The sequence below is a fragment of the Trachemys scripta genome, chromosome 1 (genome assembly GCF_013100865.1).
Source record: "Trachemys scripta elegans isolate TJP31775 chromosome 1, CAS_Tse_1.0, whole genome shotgun sequence".
NCBI lineage: Eukaryota > Metazoa > Chordata > Testudines > Emydidae > Trachemys > Trachemys scripta.
This window is the reverse complement of record NC_048298.1, coordinates 165,670,987-165,688,065: the sequence shown is the minus strand read 5'-3', so window position 1 is coordinate 165,688,065 and position 17,079 is coordinate 165,670,987.

The window sequence follows — 17,079 nt, the reverse complement described above, 5'->3', positions numbered from 1 at the left end:
TGGTGGGGGAAGGGTCTGGGGCAGAGTAGGGGGTTGAGTACCCCTGGGGCCTGGAGGAAGCCAGCACCTGTGGAGCAGGGGATATAATCCAGTCTTGCACCGAAACATCTCCCTGGGCTAATAAAATGTGTTAGTAGGAGTCCCTGATAATTGTCTGAAATACTAGTGTGCTAATTAGGCAACCAACCCAGAGCGTGCAACAAATATGACTTGTTTCATAGCTCTACACTAGTGACCCTATACATTTATTATTCGTTTCCTACTCATTCATTTTAATTCACACTTTTTATATCCATGCCTATCCTACCCTCTAGTTGTCTGTGATAAAAATGTACATAATACAAAAGACACATAGATCCAGTGACTAACACACTCCCCCCAACACACACATACATTTCAAATACGGCATACATTTTAGATAGTCCTGACTGGGGAAGGTGTGATTGTGTTTTCGATTTTACTCTTTGGCAGGTAATGGGAGGAATTTGGGCGTTTAAAGCAAAAGTCTTTTATGGAAGAACCAAGCACACAGCAATAGACTATCCTACAATCAGAGATCCATACTGGTAAATAAATACTGGAGAGAATGTAGTATTATATCATGCAGTCTGGAAACTTTCTTCATCATGATGATTAGAAGTGGGCCTAAAACCCAAAATTAAGACAGTTTGATGGTGGTTATATAGGGTTTGGTTTAGTTAATTTGGTTTGGTTAGGTTAATCAGCAATAAGGTTGGAAGCTGGATTCAGGTTGGGAACCTTCACAAAGTCTGAAAATATTTAATCCCAAGGGTTTAGTTTCCAGCCCATCTCTAATTCATGTCCCTTTTTCAAACTCCAAATCCACTCCATGCTTATAACATGCCAGTCGATAGCTTCATCATTTCTCCTGAGAGAGAACCTAAGAAGAACCTAAGTGCCACATCCAACCCTCCTTCCACCCACCCCAGGCAAACTGAATTAGCTCATAGTGTGAGATAAAAACCAGGCCTATAACGTGCCAGCCAGTAACTTCAGTTTGTCATTGTCATTGACTTCATTATGAGAAAAAGTGTGGACAGCAACACAAGCATCACATAGCTCAACAACAGCACACTAGGAGATCTAGATTTTGTTGATGACATCACTAAGGGACAGCTCAATCAACATGCAAGCAAACACCAGAAGACTGTGTAACATAGCAAGAGAGAGGGTGTTAATCAATTATGAAAAAAATATCTAACGAGGACCCCAGCAACTCCCAATTCAATCATTGCAAAACAGTACAAGAAGTGAGTAAATTCACATACCTTCTCAGGAATGTGGAAGCCAGCGAGGATATCCAGAAGCATATGTCAGTAATTCCTGACAGCTACATTAGGCAGCTTCAGCAAGATTTGGTTGTGGAAAACCTACAATTTAAAGACCAAATTATTAATCTTCAACTCAAATATCTTAACAGATGGACTTGAAAGTTGGAAATCCACAAAAGGTACACACAGATGTCTAAATGCCTTTGAAAGAAAATGCCATAGAAAAAATACTAGGTATTCAATGCATGAATTTACAAGAAATGCTGAATTTGACAAAGAATTTAACTCCTCCTTCTCTCCATTGGGCCACTGGGCAGCTGGAGAAGCACACAAAAGGACCCCTCCTTCAGACACTACTCCAAGAATGAAAATTCATGGGACTCAACAAATAGAAGATATGCACAGAGTGACACAGTATAAACAGGGATAGTGGTGTTCCCTACGCAACATCTGATGGCATGGGGAAACTTCAGATTCAGAATAGCATCAGTCATTTCCCCTGTGGGAGAGCCTCAGAAATGAAGTGCCATATCAGAGCCTATCAGATGTTGTCACTGCAAGACCTAACAATTTCATACTAATTAAAGTATCATTTAGTTCCATCAGACTCCATTCCAAAAAAAAGGTAAATCATGAAGGATGTTATACTGCATACATGCTGGCCATAATTTCTACTACAGTTTTGAATATAATACTCGCAAAAAAGACCTTCAGCTTTTTCTACAAGCCTACACGATATGTTTCAGAGCACCTGCAATTGCTTGGCATTTCCAGCATTTATCAAATGCTGAGGATAAGTCTGATGTGTGCTGTAATTCATAATTCGTTTTATTTCACTATTTCATAGGATTTTCTCCTGTGCTTCCTAGTCAGGTTTGCCACTAATCTGCATATCAAAAGTATTTCAGTATATTTATAGCAATAGACTTTAAACACTCAAAAAGTATTAGCATGTTGGCATTAATATAATCAATTTTTTCTGGCATTTCCCCTTCTCTCTCCTCCCAACCCATTCATTTTACTCACATAGACAAAAATACATATGTAGGTTTGGCTGCTAATTTTTTTCCATCTCTGAATACATATTAGGCATCCATATATAAAATGTCTATCTTGCTTTTGTCTTCCTTACCTCACCCTAATCTGATGAGTGAATTTTTCCTTGACATTACCACCACCATAAAGTTGCATGAAAATTTAATTACAAAAACATGCACACATTCTTATCTGTAGTGTTATAAACAATTGCAACAAAAATCTGTGTTGATTTTTCAATTTGTCATGGAAAAAGAAAAATATAAAAAAAAGTTTTAGATTATCTAGTATAAGTAGTCTTTAGACATTTTAAAACAAGTGTTTCATTCAAATTGCACCCATTTTGGAAATACACATTTCCAAAAAGTTGATCTTGCAGATAGTGATTCCTCCATCTTTCTCATGCTGCCTGTATTGTATTTATCAGGCAGACGCTATTCTCTACATACACAATACTGCTTTCCCAAACTTTTGAAGTATGTATCATGATGTGATATCCTCAGTGCTCAGTTCCCATTTCAATACCTAAATAAAGTTGCCAGATTTTTCAAAAGATGCCTGAAATCTTTCATGAAACTCTGCCCATAACCTTTCTAAAGTCTATTGGAAATGAGAAATACAACTTAAACTGGATCATATTGCTGAGAATAAGTTCATTTTGCAGCAAGCCTTCATCATCTGTGAAACTAAATACACTCAATAGTATACATACCAAGAAGGTAAATTACAAATAATCCTATGGTGGAGTGAACAGTTTCACATGTTCCCTCTTGTTCCATTCAGAAGCTTAGTCAGTGTAATTGCTTTTCTATAAAGGAGACGTGGGGTAGCTCGCACACTGGAAAAGTCAATGTTTAGAAATCAACACTACCTTTTTAACAATCAGTCTTTGCCTTTTGTAAATTATAATGAACATATGCAGAATTCTTTTCAGGGGGCACAAAAACTCACTACGTATATTACATTGACTTTTAAAGTTCTGTAACACCATACACCCACTGTGCATCTGTCTTCCACTGATGCATCTCTTCTGTCACCCAGGGACTTTCTAGACTCAAGCAAGTAGAGCAGGCATTAACTTTATATCAAGTTTAAATGCTTTTCATCCAATTCATGAGGAAATTCAGTGTTACAGTTGCAAAAAGTAACTGCAAATTGACCCCATTGCACATATATTGACATATTTAAGTGTGCAAGACTATTATTCACAATACTGCCCGACACCAAAGTCTAGCTCTTCTGAATTTTTGTAATAATTTCAAACACTGCATTAACTGGTGTGGTTTTCTTGTTTGTTTTTTGTTTTTTTTCTCCCAATGGTGTTATAAGCAGTCCAAGAGGTCAGGTTAGCTTTAGGTTCAAAAAGAGATTTTTTTCCCCTTCTTCTTTTTAAAGATGGGTGGGGTCAGAGGTAGAGAAAAATGGCTAGACACAGATAGAGAAGCCATAAATTACCCATATCTAGCTTCTACTTACAAAATGTAGTAAATCTTTTTAAGACAGATACAAATAGCAAGAACAGCACCATCCAAGTCTATTTATATGAACAACAGCTAAGATCTCCTCCTCTGAACAAATTTTACTCTTTATAATCCCCACACTGCTGCTCAGTCTGGTTCAATCATGTTTGAAACCAAATTTACATTCAATTACAAAACTGGGTGTGCTCTCTATTGGTCATGCTGCCTTTCAGATTCAGGGATTATGCAAATAGGTTGTCTGCACTCTGGACTGACACTAGAAGGTGTCAAGTTGTCTTGCCCAACAAAAGGGACTCAGTTAATTGCCTGCATTTCCCCATCAAAAAAAAAATCAAAGGCATCCTCCCTTATCCTATCTTAAGGTGTCCTTAAGCAGGTACCAATTAAACATAACTTGTTAGTGAAGAAGTTTCCTTGTTCTGTCAGTGAACTTGGGCTCTGGACCATCTCCAGAAACTAAGAGGTATATTTCCATCATATGAAACCTGCTAGAAAAAGCATTTAAAAGTTTTATATTATTTGCCAACATACTAAAAATAAACATTTCCCAGGATCTGGTTAATGTTTTACAGTGCTAATGACTTTCACATTTATTGATTGGAAAACAATTAATGATATTGACAGACCATTCAGCATAACTGCCCTTTTCCCATCCCAAAATATTTCTTCACCTACATTACCTCACTAATTTAAAAGCTGGTCATTTTCTACTAGGTACAAAATGGTCATGGTTGAATGAGAGATTGAAATCGAAAAGGAATGAAGAAGCACCCTGAATAATCAAGTGTCAGCATTTTCACTTTCTGCCTGGATATCTTTAAATGACTCGTGAACCTTGTAACTGGAGTTCAGTAGTATATAAAATGTAGGTCAAATTCTTCCCTCAGGCACACCCATACAGTTGGGAGAATGTTGCCCTAGTTTAAACAACAAATAATTGCCTGTTAGTTCATCCCAATTAAGCAGGTCATCAAGTGTTCAGAAGTTGCAATATGCACACAATAGATTTCATTAGCATTGCAGAAGGCACATTTGGTGTTCCAGGCCTTTGATCAGAGCTGTTTGAGCATTAGAGTATGGAATCTGGGCACCTATTGTGATTTAGGCAACCAAATATGAAAACATAACCCCAAAAAGGCATCTGCTTACACAGAAGAGATTTTTAACAGAACCAGTTTATAAGTAATGCACGTTCACTATTCTGGAAGTGCAACTTGCTCAGTGCAATATACTGAACCAATCTGGACTTTCACTATAGCCTACTTCACTGTAAGCAGAATTCACTGTATTTGTTACCAGAAACTATCATTTTACATCCCTAATTAATCATAAGCTTTTAATAGATATGTACAAATATTCACCCTTTAATGTTTCACCAGATGCTGCAGACCAGAAAAAGCACCATACTAATGAGAGATTTGCTACAGTAGCACTTCCTTGAAAAGCTTTGGCAAAGTAACAGTATCAGCAGTGAGTACTATGATATTTAAATATGCCGGAAATCTGTGGAAAACAAATGTTATCAAAGATTGAAACAAGCAGACACCACATAATAGGGCATAATTTCAACATTTGTCTATATTGATGAAGATGTTCCATAGACAGTAAAGAAACTGTTTATATGCTAGACATACTGCAGGACAACTTGTACTTGAATTCATCTATACGTACATATCACGTGCACACACACACGACATCTTGCCCTAATTATATTAATCAGGAATCTCAATCAAATCTAGAGCCCAACTGTGACCAACTATATCAACAATTACAATCAAAAGAGTAGGTCTACACTGCACACTCATAGTGACAGTGAGTACAGACGCTGTATGCCCAACCCTGCAGAGTATAAATAGCTGTGTAGCTGCTAAGGCGCTGCTTAGGCAAGTCAAGGCATGTCTGAACCCTGTGGGTATGTACCCTACATGGCTCTCTGCACACCCAAGCACAGCTTCCCACATCTATACTATTTTTAGCAATGTAAGGTCCTGCTGCCAGGGAAAGGCTCCAGCAGCAGGGAAAGGCTCAGCACTTCCTCACTGTCTCTGCCTGCAAGAGTTTTTCATTGCTATGTGTCACTATACACTGCAGAGAGGATGCAGCCTGCTCTGCACTGCAGCATGTATTTACACATACCCTACATGCCACCGCCAGTGTAAACAAGGCCCAAGAATTTTGTCTTTTGTTTCCAATGGACAGCATGGTAAATGGAGTCTGGGAAAAGGGGGGAAAGGAGACAAGCGGCAACAAAACAATTAGAAAATTCTGAGGCATGTCAGTGTCAGGACAATGCCGGGAAGGATACTCTGACAAAACGTAGAACCATAAAGGAAATTTTAGCATCATTATTTAAAGATGATTTTGTAATAAAAACAGTCTTTGGAATAGAGTCTTTGAAGGTCGGTTACAGAATCATTACTGGAAACTTCTAAGACAGGCTAGAACAATAACACTCCTGAGTATTTGAGTGCCTATTCTCAAGTGAAAACTAAAATATGGCATCATTAGCTTTAAGAAAATTCACAGCCAAAACCATAAAACCCTCTCATCAGTACCCAGCAACTCAGCCCCATTTTAATCAGGAAAAAAAAAAACACTTTTAGGTTTCAGATTTTATCATGGAGGTTTCACACAGATGTAGTCATGGATACAACAAATGTTGTTTCTGGAACAGCCATATGTGTATGTTGACTATTCTCTATTCCACCTTTTTACAATGCAGTTCTTCGAAGTATACAGCAACAAGGTGATCAAACTACTGAATCAGTCTCCCAAATAATGCTAATATCATTATGAAGTGCTGGAAAAGCAGCAACATAATAGCAATGCTATTCTGCTATTCACAGCAGAGAAACGAAGATTGTAACCTGGAGCAATTAATCAACAAGAAAAAGCAAATGAAATGGTCTGCTAAACCTAACATTTACCTCTTTCATCAATAGGACATCAATGAAATTAACCTCAGACTGAATAGTGACCAAAAAGTCATCATTATCTGATGGCTGTTCCATGGCTGAGAGTTGTGACTTGGTACTACTGATCCCGCAAGTTTGGTATCCACACATCACAAATGTGCACCATCAGTAACCTCATTAACTAGTATTCTTATTGGCGGACTCAGGAAAGAGCTCTGGACTGAATGGACATGGATCTTCAACTATCCTCTCACATCTGGAAGTAGCCCCACTAGCCCATTACTGAAGCACACTGTACAAGGTTGTGAGGCAGAACCTACCACTGCCACATGCAATGGTGTACAGGTTCTATGGATAAACGGAGACTTCAGTTTCCAGCACTATCCGATTCAGTACTTTTCATAAGTACAATCATCTATCTAAGAAATAAATAAATACAAGTAAATTTACTTACATGATTTAAAAATGTATTGCTAACAGAATGTCACAGGCAAAACTAACCCTTTAAAACAATAGCTGACATGAAATAACCATAAAAAAAATCAGGATAATAAAATTTACTGGGTGAAGTTCAACACTGACAAAGTTTCGGTAAAATTACTCCATGGATGAACACTGCCTCTTGTGTGTAGCTAAAAATCTTCTTGCATATCTCAAGACAAGGGAGAACAACATTTTTGTTAGAGGCAAGAGCGTATAAACAAAATATCATCATTTTGCTCAGTAGTTATGTGCTAATGTTTCCAAACTTTATCCAGATGCAAAACGCTTTTGGAAAATCATGCAAACAAACTTCCCATTGGAACCAGCATGAGAAAAATTGACTGAAAAGAAACCAGGCCTATACACCCTATCAAAATTCATGTCCAGTAACAACAAAGATGGCCAATTCCCCACAATTTACACAAATCACTCCCTTAGAGGGTCTGCAGCTAGTCTACCATATGAAAATGGTATTGAAACAAGACATATTGTGAAAGTCATGAAAATGAATCCAGCACAAATAGTTTTATTACAAGAATAAATTTACAACCAAGACAATGTTTCAATAACATAACTGGAGCGAAGGACAAAAGCTGAAACAAAGGAACTGATTTATGCTTCATCCCCAACCTGTCCTGAAAACAAAATGCACCTATATATATTAAATCTCAAACATGAATGCCTGCATGAAATGAAATCAAAACAGCCAACGTACATTTTTTCTACCCAATTGCTTTAAAAGTAGCTGATCAGAACCCCATTGTCTGATTCTCAGTGCAACCTACTCTGTGCGGTCACTGAAGTGAACTAAACTGAGCTGCAAACCACTTTGCATAATGAATTACCTAAATATGAGATAAATATCTCAACTGATGATATTTTCAAATAAAACACCTACTGTTTCAATGCATTTTCTCTTTAATCTTGTGGTATAACAAGAATAAATATTCATATTGCTGGAACATGCCCACCATAAACAGCTTTTGAGGTTATCAAATGCCGCCGCTGCACCTGAGCATTCCATTTCCCTGAAAACATTTTTTACTTTTGCATTCTCAAACACAAAGAGTATTATTATTCGTGATTTTATAACTCCAAGGACTGTTAGGTGCTTCAAGTAACACAGAGAAACCACCCACACGATTCTCTCTGCGGGACTGGAGCCTAAATTATACATGCAAAATGATAAGTAAGGATGATAGACAATGAGGATAGAGATGGGGATTTAATCTTAGCACATTCAGTAGCTCTCACTGAGAATCAGATACTAATATCTTCATTCCATGTGCAGAACTGTCATTAGAGTCAATGGGTTTGCATAAAGATGAAGAGCAGATTATGACTTTGTGGGTTGATTTAACTTTATGATGGAATCTACAGCTGGAAAAACACTACTAATTATACTTGATCTGAGTCAGGGCTGGCTCCAGGCACCAGCTGAGCAAGCTGGCGCTTGGGGCGGCAGATTGATGGAGGCGGCATTCTGCCCAATCCTAGGGCGGCACGGCCGCTTTTGTTGTTGTTGTTCCGCTCCGGCCGTCCTGTAGGGGGTGGTGGCGCAGAGAACCAGAGCACCCTGCAGGGCAGTCCTCTTCCTTCCCTCCCTGCCGACTGGAGCGGAGCCCTCGCAGCAGGTGGCGACGCAGCAGGAGGGTCCGCATGGCAGCACCCCTGCTGTAGCCCTGGCCGCCCACTTCTCTCTTTCTCCCGCTGGTCCCCCTGGACCCGTGCTCCGTTTTTTGTTTTGTTTTTTTTTTTTTGCTTGGGGCGGCCAAAAAGCCAGAGCCGGCCCTGATCTGAGTCTAGAACGAACTAGCATTCCATGCAATTTAATGACTTTAGAAGTCATCGACTTAAACACTTTAGTTACAGTGTAATTAAATACACTTATTACAAACCACAAAAAATTATCCTTGAAATGACTTCAGAATCCTTTTTTCATATAGAATTTTAACATTTATGTAAATGGGTCCAATTCTCCATTGCCTTGATCTTGTATAGTTATTTACACCTGGGCAAAGTGGGCATAAAACAATGCCTAATTCACCCTAATTCAGTAGCATTTTACACCCACATTTCACAGGTGTAAAATAACGAGGCAATAGAGAAACAAGCTTGATGGCTAATCATGGGAAGATGAAGACAAATTTGGTTTCATTTCAGGTTGTTTGGTATGTATTTCCCAATTATTTTTTCTCGTCAAATATTGTAGCACTCACCACTTAATCTATACATCATTCATGCTTTCAAAGTAAGAAGATTGTGTTGTCCCAAATCAAATAATTTTTGTGGTACCGTATTTTCAGAGTTGTAAAACACTTGAGTCCTCTCTGCTGGCTCCTTTCTCTGATCTGCTCTGCTCCACTGCCTGAGCATGAAAAGCTCAGTCTGCCTCTCTTTCTCCTACACCTCTCTGTTCCTTGCTTCCCTCCACTTCTCTGCCCAGAGACAGCTGAAACTAAGGCAGGGCCGGCTCCAAGGTTTTGGACGCCCCAAGCAGCCAAACAAACAAAAACAAAAAAGCCGCGATCGCGATCTGCGGCGGCAATTTGGCTGGAGGTCCTTCGCTCCAAGCAGGAGTGAGGGACCGTCTGCCGAATTGCCGCTGAACAGCTGGACGTGCCGCCCCTCTCTGAAGTGGCTGCCCCAAGCATCTGCTTGGTAAGCTGGTGCCTGGAGCCGGCCCTGAATACAGGGGCCCACCTCTTCCCTTCTTGTGCCCCATCTCCTCCCCCACCAAGGGGACTGTGAAGAGGTTTTTAACTGGCTAGAGTGGGTCATTGACTCATTGGACTCATGCTGTACTGTTGTTGCATGAAAAGTTATGACAAGCTTTAACCCTGAAACACTTGCAACCTGTGTGATGACAGTGAGACAGGTGGGGAAAAAAAACATTTTATCAGAGAGCAACGTACCTTGAACAAGCATTTTATAGTTTTAAAAAAGGTATATTGATAGATGAAATAAAAAAAAAATGGATAACTGTCAGGAAGCCAGAAATCATCTTGGGACACAAGAACACTAAATAAAAAAGTGGGATTATCCAAGGTAAAAATCAGCATGTGTTGTTTCTATGTTTAACTAATTTGGAAAGATCAATCATCTCTTTACTGATAAGAAGTTTATGTGCTTCTAACGTAGACTGTGGATGGTCACAATGTATTCATATGCAAATTTCTTCCCCGTCAATTCTTCCCCTTCAATACTTCTAGGCTTGGAAGAATTCCATTTTGATTTTAATAATTCTGACAAATAAAAAATAATTACAAATATTGATATTTTCAATTTACATTTATCATTGTTGCAGGAAATTAGGGGCAGGGGGTCAGACAATTATTTAATACCAACATTACAACACATTTAGGTAGGACTACAATAAGTTCCCAAGCACCATTTTTCTTACTTTGCTTATCTGTGCATTTCAACTAAAATGGATAGAAATATTTTTTCAATCAGTTTGTGTGTACAATGAAATTGACATTTACTGACAAAAATCTTATCCTTCCAAACCTACACATACAGTATTTTCATCAGTCATGCTAAAAGCAAAGCTAGCAATGTGTTTTTAAACTTTACAAGGGAAAGGCTTATATAATACCCCCACAATGCATATTGCTGTTTACAACAAATTAATGAACTGTTACGGCCATAAAATAATACAATTCAATACAATTCACAATCTGAGAGTCAGTTGAACAAGTCTTACTATCAATATATGAATAGCTAATCAGCTAGAGAGAAAAAGAAATCAAATGGTTTGTAGACTGTCTGCTACTGAGAACATCATCTGTCAGCTGCAATTTAAATGTAACATCAGTGGTGCTAGTTAAATGCAAAAGATTTAAAATATGATCAGATCTCACCCCAAAGCCCTTAGGACTCTGGTTAGCTTGCTCAGGACAGCATGACCAAGGAAGTCAATGAACCTGACTTTTCTCTTACTTAAATCGGAATAAATCAGGAGTAACTCCACTCCGAAGTTTCAATGGAGTACCACTAGCATATGGAGTGTGTGTGAGAGAGGATAACTAGGCCCACAATGCCTAATCTTTACTGAACATGTCATTTCAAAAGGATTCTGTCTTAAGTTCAAAATGCAGCTTCTAGTCGTTGACTCCACATAGACTGGCTCTATTTAAAAATCAAAAGCACATCTTGCACTTTAAATGTCGTTACCATAGGTCTTCACTTACAGTACTGTTAAAAGTTGAGAGCAGCAGGTTAAGTAATAGCCAATTTGTGGAGGGTTTGTTTCTTTTGTTCCGCTAAAAGTTGTATTTAAATTTTAAAATTGACCCCATAGTAAATACTGATCACCAGCCTGTGGTCCTTACTCAGCTATTCCGTCCTTACTCAGACTGACCCCCACTAACATCAGCGAGAGTCAGCCTGAAGGAGGACTGGGAAGAAACCCAGAGTAAAAACAACAAGCCAAACCCAAAGGACCTTTGCTCCTTTCAGGCTCACTGGAGTGTGTGTGGATGACTGCACTGCAGCCAGAGTCCATAGAAGAATTGGCTGATTGGCTCCATCAAAATTCCTTCAGGGGTCTTCTGGGTAGCACAGCCCAGGGTGGCAGTATCCCCTCCCTTGGATGCTCCTTCTTTCCTTTGCTCCCACCCATTTCAGTGGTTGACCACAATCAGAGCCTGTGCAAGGCCCTCAGCATTTAGCCCATTTATGAGAAAAGGATAAAATATAGCCCCAAACATCTGGCCTTGGTTGCTTCAGTACATTGCATGTACAGTAAGCTACATAAACATGATCAACTGCCCAATAACTGTACTAATGATCTCCAAGGAAGTGATGGTAGCCATTGTCTCTGAGTCCACTACACTGGACAAACCACTTGACCATACCAAAAGGAACTTCCTGCTTAGGCAGAAGAGGAGGAACACTCACCTAATAGGTATTTTCCATTGCTCATATCTATGATTATATTAAATACAAACATTTCCTTAAGCTGATCATTGGAAGCTGTGTATTGAAGAATTGACAGAGCATTTACTTAAATTTCCTATCACAATCCTCAGCTTTTATTACATAAAGAAAAGCTCCAGGAGTTAGAGGAATTCAGAGAGCAAGAGAACCATCTTCCAGGGAGTTCTCTAGTAGCTTTCTCTACATAGCAAAGTTCATTGTCAGTATACTACTCCACATAGCTTTTTCTCCACATGTATGCATGGAACATTCTGCCAGCTGGTGGGACTGAAGACAGGGGAGGGGTCACTTGATGACTGCCCTGTTTTGTTCATTCCCTCTGAAGCATCTGGCATTGGCCACTGTTGGAAGACAGGATACTGGCTTAGATGAACCATTGGTCTGACCCAGTATGGGCATTTTTATGTTCTTATGTTGCAACAATGTATTAGTATTTGTTTGTTCCACAGGCATTTCTAGGAAATAAGAACACAGCAGACAAGTGTCTCAATTAACCCACGTGCAACAGATTCAGAAATATTTAATTCCTTTGTTGCTGGATTAAATACTGTGAAGAGTACATAATGTATGTAACACCACAAATTCATTCTCAGGCAAAAAAACAAAACAAAACCCTATATCCTGAATTTTTCCCCAAGGATTTGCTCCTCTCTACTTATTAGATCAGGAGGAAAAGCAGCTTATTAACAGTGCCAATATTTATACAGTATCTTCACACTTGGCGATTTGATTATTTTAAAATTAAAAATCTCTCTTTAAGAGCCTGAATCTAATGCCAATGATGGAAGCAACAAAACTTCCTTTGAGATCAATGGGAGCTGCTAGGTGCACAGCACTTTTGAAAAAAGAAAAATCAGACCCCTTATTGCCAGTTATTTAGATATCTAAAATATCCACTTGGCCTGACTTCAAGCACCCTTTTTTGGAAAATGTTTGTCAGTATGGTTGGCAGATTTTTAATCATCAGCCATAGCTCTAAAGACTTTCCACCCGCCCTATATTTATAGAGCTCAAATCATCTTGTTTTAAAGTTTTTTTCCCCCCTAACCTGTTTAATGATGTGCAATTTCATTCATAAATCTTTCTGATTTCTTCTTTCAGCACTGTTTGGAAATAGATTGGGCTTGTCCTTGTGATTCATAAAAGGATTATTCCTTATGCATCAAATCTGATTAACACTTTAATAATCAGACCCTCTGAAGTAACCTGGGAAATGCAGCATTTTGGGCCTTTTGACAGTGGCCGAAAATAGCAGAAATGGTAAATTCCTTGAATCAGAATCCTTTAAGTCAAGTTGAGAAAGCTTCCCAAGTGTTTTAGGGCTAGATATTATATTCTTGAAGATCACTTCAGTGTCCTCACAAGAAGCTCTCCATTACGTCAAGACAAGGTCATCAGTATGCATGAAGACAGGAATTCTTCAGCCTAAAATATTTTAGGCAAGTCATTTGGACTACAGTGAGGATTTCAAGGGCCTGTTTGGTGAAAAAAGGCAAGGTTTCCTCCTATATACTGAACATGCCAAGAGCACAGCTGCCCCCTAAACAGTGAGTAGGTATCACAATCACAATTCTACAGAATGTTAGGAATGACCATTTCAAGTTTTTCTAAATTGGACTTGCTGGTCATGGTAGAATGGAAAGTATCGCCTTGTTTCACCAACATTTATTTCTTTAACAGGCTAATTTCCAAAATAGTGTTGTTTGCTTCTGTAAAACACATTACTGTAATGATTTTTTTCCACTTATTTTAAAAAGCGTTATTGAATCACATCAGAATCTGACCCAACATTCTTCAGGACATTTCCCTAACCCTATCTTTATGTCAGATCTTTTTTTTTTTTAATTTAAGCTAAAACTCCTACTTTGTATAAAAACAGACCAACTACTCTTCTAATGTTTCAGAATCATACCACTATATATTGTTACATTAAGAAATTCACTGTCACCTAACAAAGTTATGATTTTATTTAAATTAGAAAGTAACAGAGCGGACAAAAAAATTAAAATCTGGAAACCAGCTTGTCATGTGTTAGCTGAAAAAGAGAGATTTACAAATATCTAAAAATCACACAGGAATATGGTTTACCTATAAACATTTCCACAGACTCTACACTTTTGAGCAGAATCCCATTCAGGATCAGACCCAAAACGAGGGCCTGACTTTGCAAGATGCTGAGTAGTGTTGGTTGAAAAATGGAGAAAGTTAGTCAAAAATTTGCATTTTCAAAGAAGTTTGATCACTGGTTGAAATAAAACCTCACAAAAACCAAAACCCACGTTTGTTGGGGGGGGAGGGGTGGGATTAAAATTTTCTGAGAAAACAAGAATGGCAAAGAATGTCAGATTTTTGAAAGTTTTCTGCCAGTGGTGCTGTGGAGCACTCCTGTAAGGAGTCCCTCAATCTCTCCACTGCTAATTACTCTCCCACTCCTAGCAAGCACTTGCTTGTGTAGTTTAATTTTCTCTTCAAAAAATTGTTCCAGCACCTCCTGAGTAATCTGAATACAGCAAAGTACATGTCCTCAAAAGAAAGAGTCACCTTTGACAGTGTCAGCGTGGAGTGATATGCCCAATGTTGTACTTTAGGTTCTTTGTAGATTTTAGAGCACTTAGAAGAGCTGAGTTTTTAAACAGAAAGCTGGTCTTAATCTTAAGTATAGCAGAGTGACCGTATCAGAAGGACTACCGGTGAGCGTACATCCATCAGCACCTGTGTAGATATCATACCTGCTCCTGGCACCAGTCTGAACAATGTCCCCAAATGCCACTCCTCATATAAGGTACCTCTTGACCCTTGTCACCTCATCTCAGGCAGCTCTTTCCTCTGGAAGTTTTAATTTGACCCTGAGACTAGTACTGCAGAAGCCTGATTTTCTTTTTTGGTGGTTCAGGTTCTGTAGTTTTTGCAGAGTGTTGCTCTTTTAAGACATCTGAAAGCATGCTCCACACCTCATCCCTCTCAGATTTTGGAAAGTACTTCAGATTCTTAAACCTTGGGTCGAGTACTGTAGCTATATTTAGAAATCTCACATTGGTACCTTCTGCAGAGACAGAAGGGGGGTTTCTCTGCTGCTGTAGTATGTCCATCCCCCCTCGAAAGGCAGTAATTAGAATTCCTCCATCAACCTAGCTGAGTGTACGAGGGTTAGGTTGATCTAACCACATGGCACTGGGCATGACATTTTTCACAGCCCTGGGCATTATAGCTAGGTTGCCTTAAGTGTCAGGTGTAGCTCACGCTTCAGACTCTTGATCACCAAGTCTTTGTTTTAAATGCCTTTGGCATTGGAGCTGGGGTTTCCCCTGAAATGGTATTTCAACTTCATTGGTCTCATTTCCCTCTACTTCTATTTTAGCTGACACTTGTGTAGCAGACAAAAACAGTGTGATATATTTGATGGATCAATTAAAAAAAAATCCTCCCAGATCACTGTCGTCTTTGCAATTCCATTCACACTTTTTTCCCTCCCTTTCATTAGATGTTGTGCTTAAGGGCAAATGAATGTCACAGCTGCTTATACCAGGACTGAAACTGGTCCACAGACTTTATTCTTACTAGAAAGGAAGAGCCGCCAAAGATGCTGTTAGAAAAAGCACAACAAACTGTAGATGTTTTTATTTCTACCTTATCCAAATCTCTTGCATCTATGGAACTGGGCTAGAAGTCTCATAAGAAACTCTTTTCAACTTTCTGGTACCCTTTCTGCTTCCAGGGAAGTCACCAATGATAAAATGTTGGCACCTCTCCCAGCTGGAGTCAAGGTGCATAAAGAGCTCAAAAAATAAAAATAAGGAGGGGCACTGGGAAATTCACCAGACTTCAAGGATGAATCCATGCTTTATTTTTACTTTATTCTAATTATATGCTTTTCCACCTTTATTTTTATCATCTTTCACATGAGGCCTCTGGTCCAATTGAACCGTGGTTGGTGCAAGAGCCACGGTGGGCTTTAGTTCACTTTTGAGGACCTAAAATCAGTTCTCAACCAGGGGTACGCATACCCCTGGAGGTACTCAGGGGTCTTCCAGTGAGTACATCAGCTCATCTAGATATTTGCCTAGTTTTACAACAGGCTACATAAAAAGCACTAGCGAAGTCAGTACAAACTAAAATTTCATACAGACAATGACTTGTTTATACTGCCCTATATACCGTACACTGAAATGTAAGTACAATATTTATATTCCAACTGATTTATTTTATAATTCTATGGTAAAAAGGAGAAAGTGAGCAATTTTTCAGTAACAGTGTGTTGTGACACTGTTTTGTATTTTTAGGTCTGATTTTGTAAGTACCTTTTGTAAGTAAGTAGTTTTTAAGTGAGCTGAAACTTGGGGTACACAAGACAAATCAGACTCCTGAAAGTAGTCTGGAAAGGTTGAGAGTCACTGCCTTAGATCATCTGGCTTAACACAGACCTAGTCTCCCAGCATAAATCAATGTAGTCTAAAAGTTGCCAATAAGCCATTCCAGCAGACAGGGATTGCTGGGGCAGAAAAATGCTTTAGCTAAACTAGGAGGGAGCTGGCATGTGAGACAAATCCTCCATTGTCCAGATCCACCCCATCAAGGACAAGCTTTAGGCCATTTTATAGACCAGAGAATTTGCCTAATATATTTGACATTGTTTTTAACTAAAAAGTGGTATACGCAATATAGAGACACTATGCAAAAAGATAAATGACCTTTTTCCCCCCTCATATTTTAGGATAAAATAAAAATATTCAGGAAACTGGAAGACTAAGTGTTTGTTTTGACTCATCTTTAATGCTTTCTTTTTAATCATTTTTAAGAAGCATAATTGTAGCGTGTAGTGAGTCACTTCAAACTAATAATTTTTTCACATTGTTTTCTTTACCAGGTCAGATTAATACTTAGTTTGATTTGGCACTCTAATACCGGTCTTCCTCACTTTGACACAGTATGAGT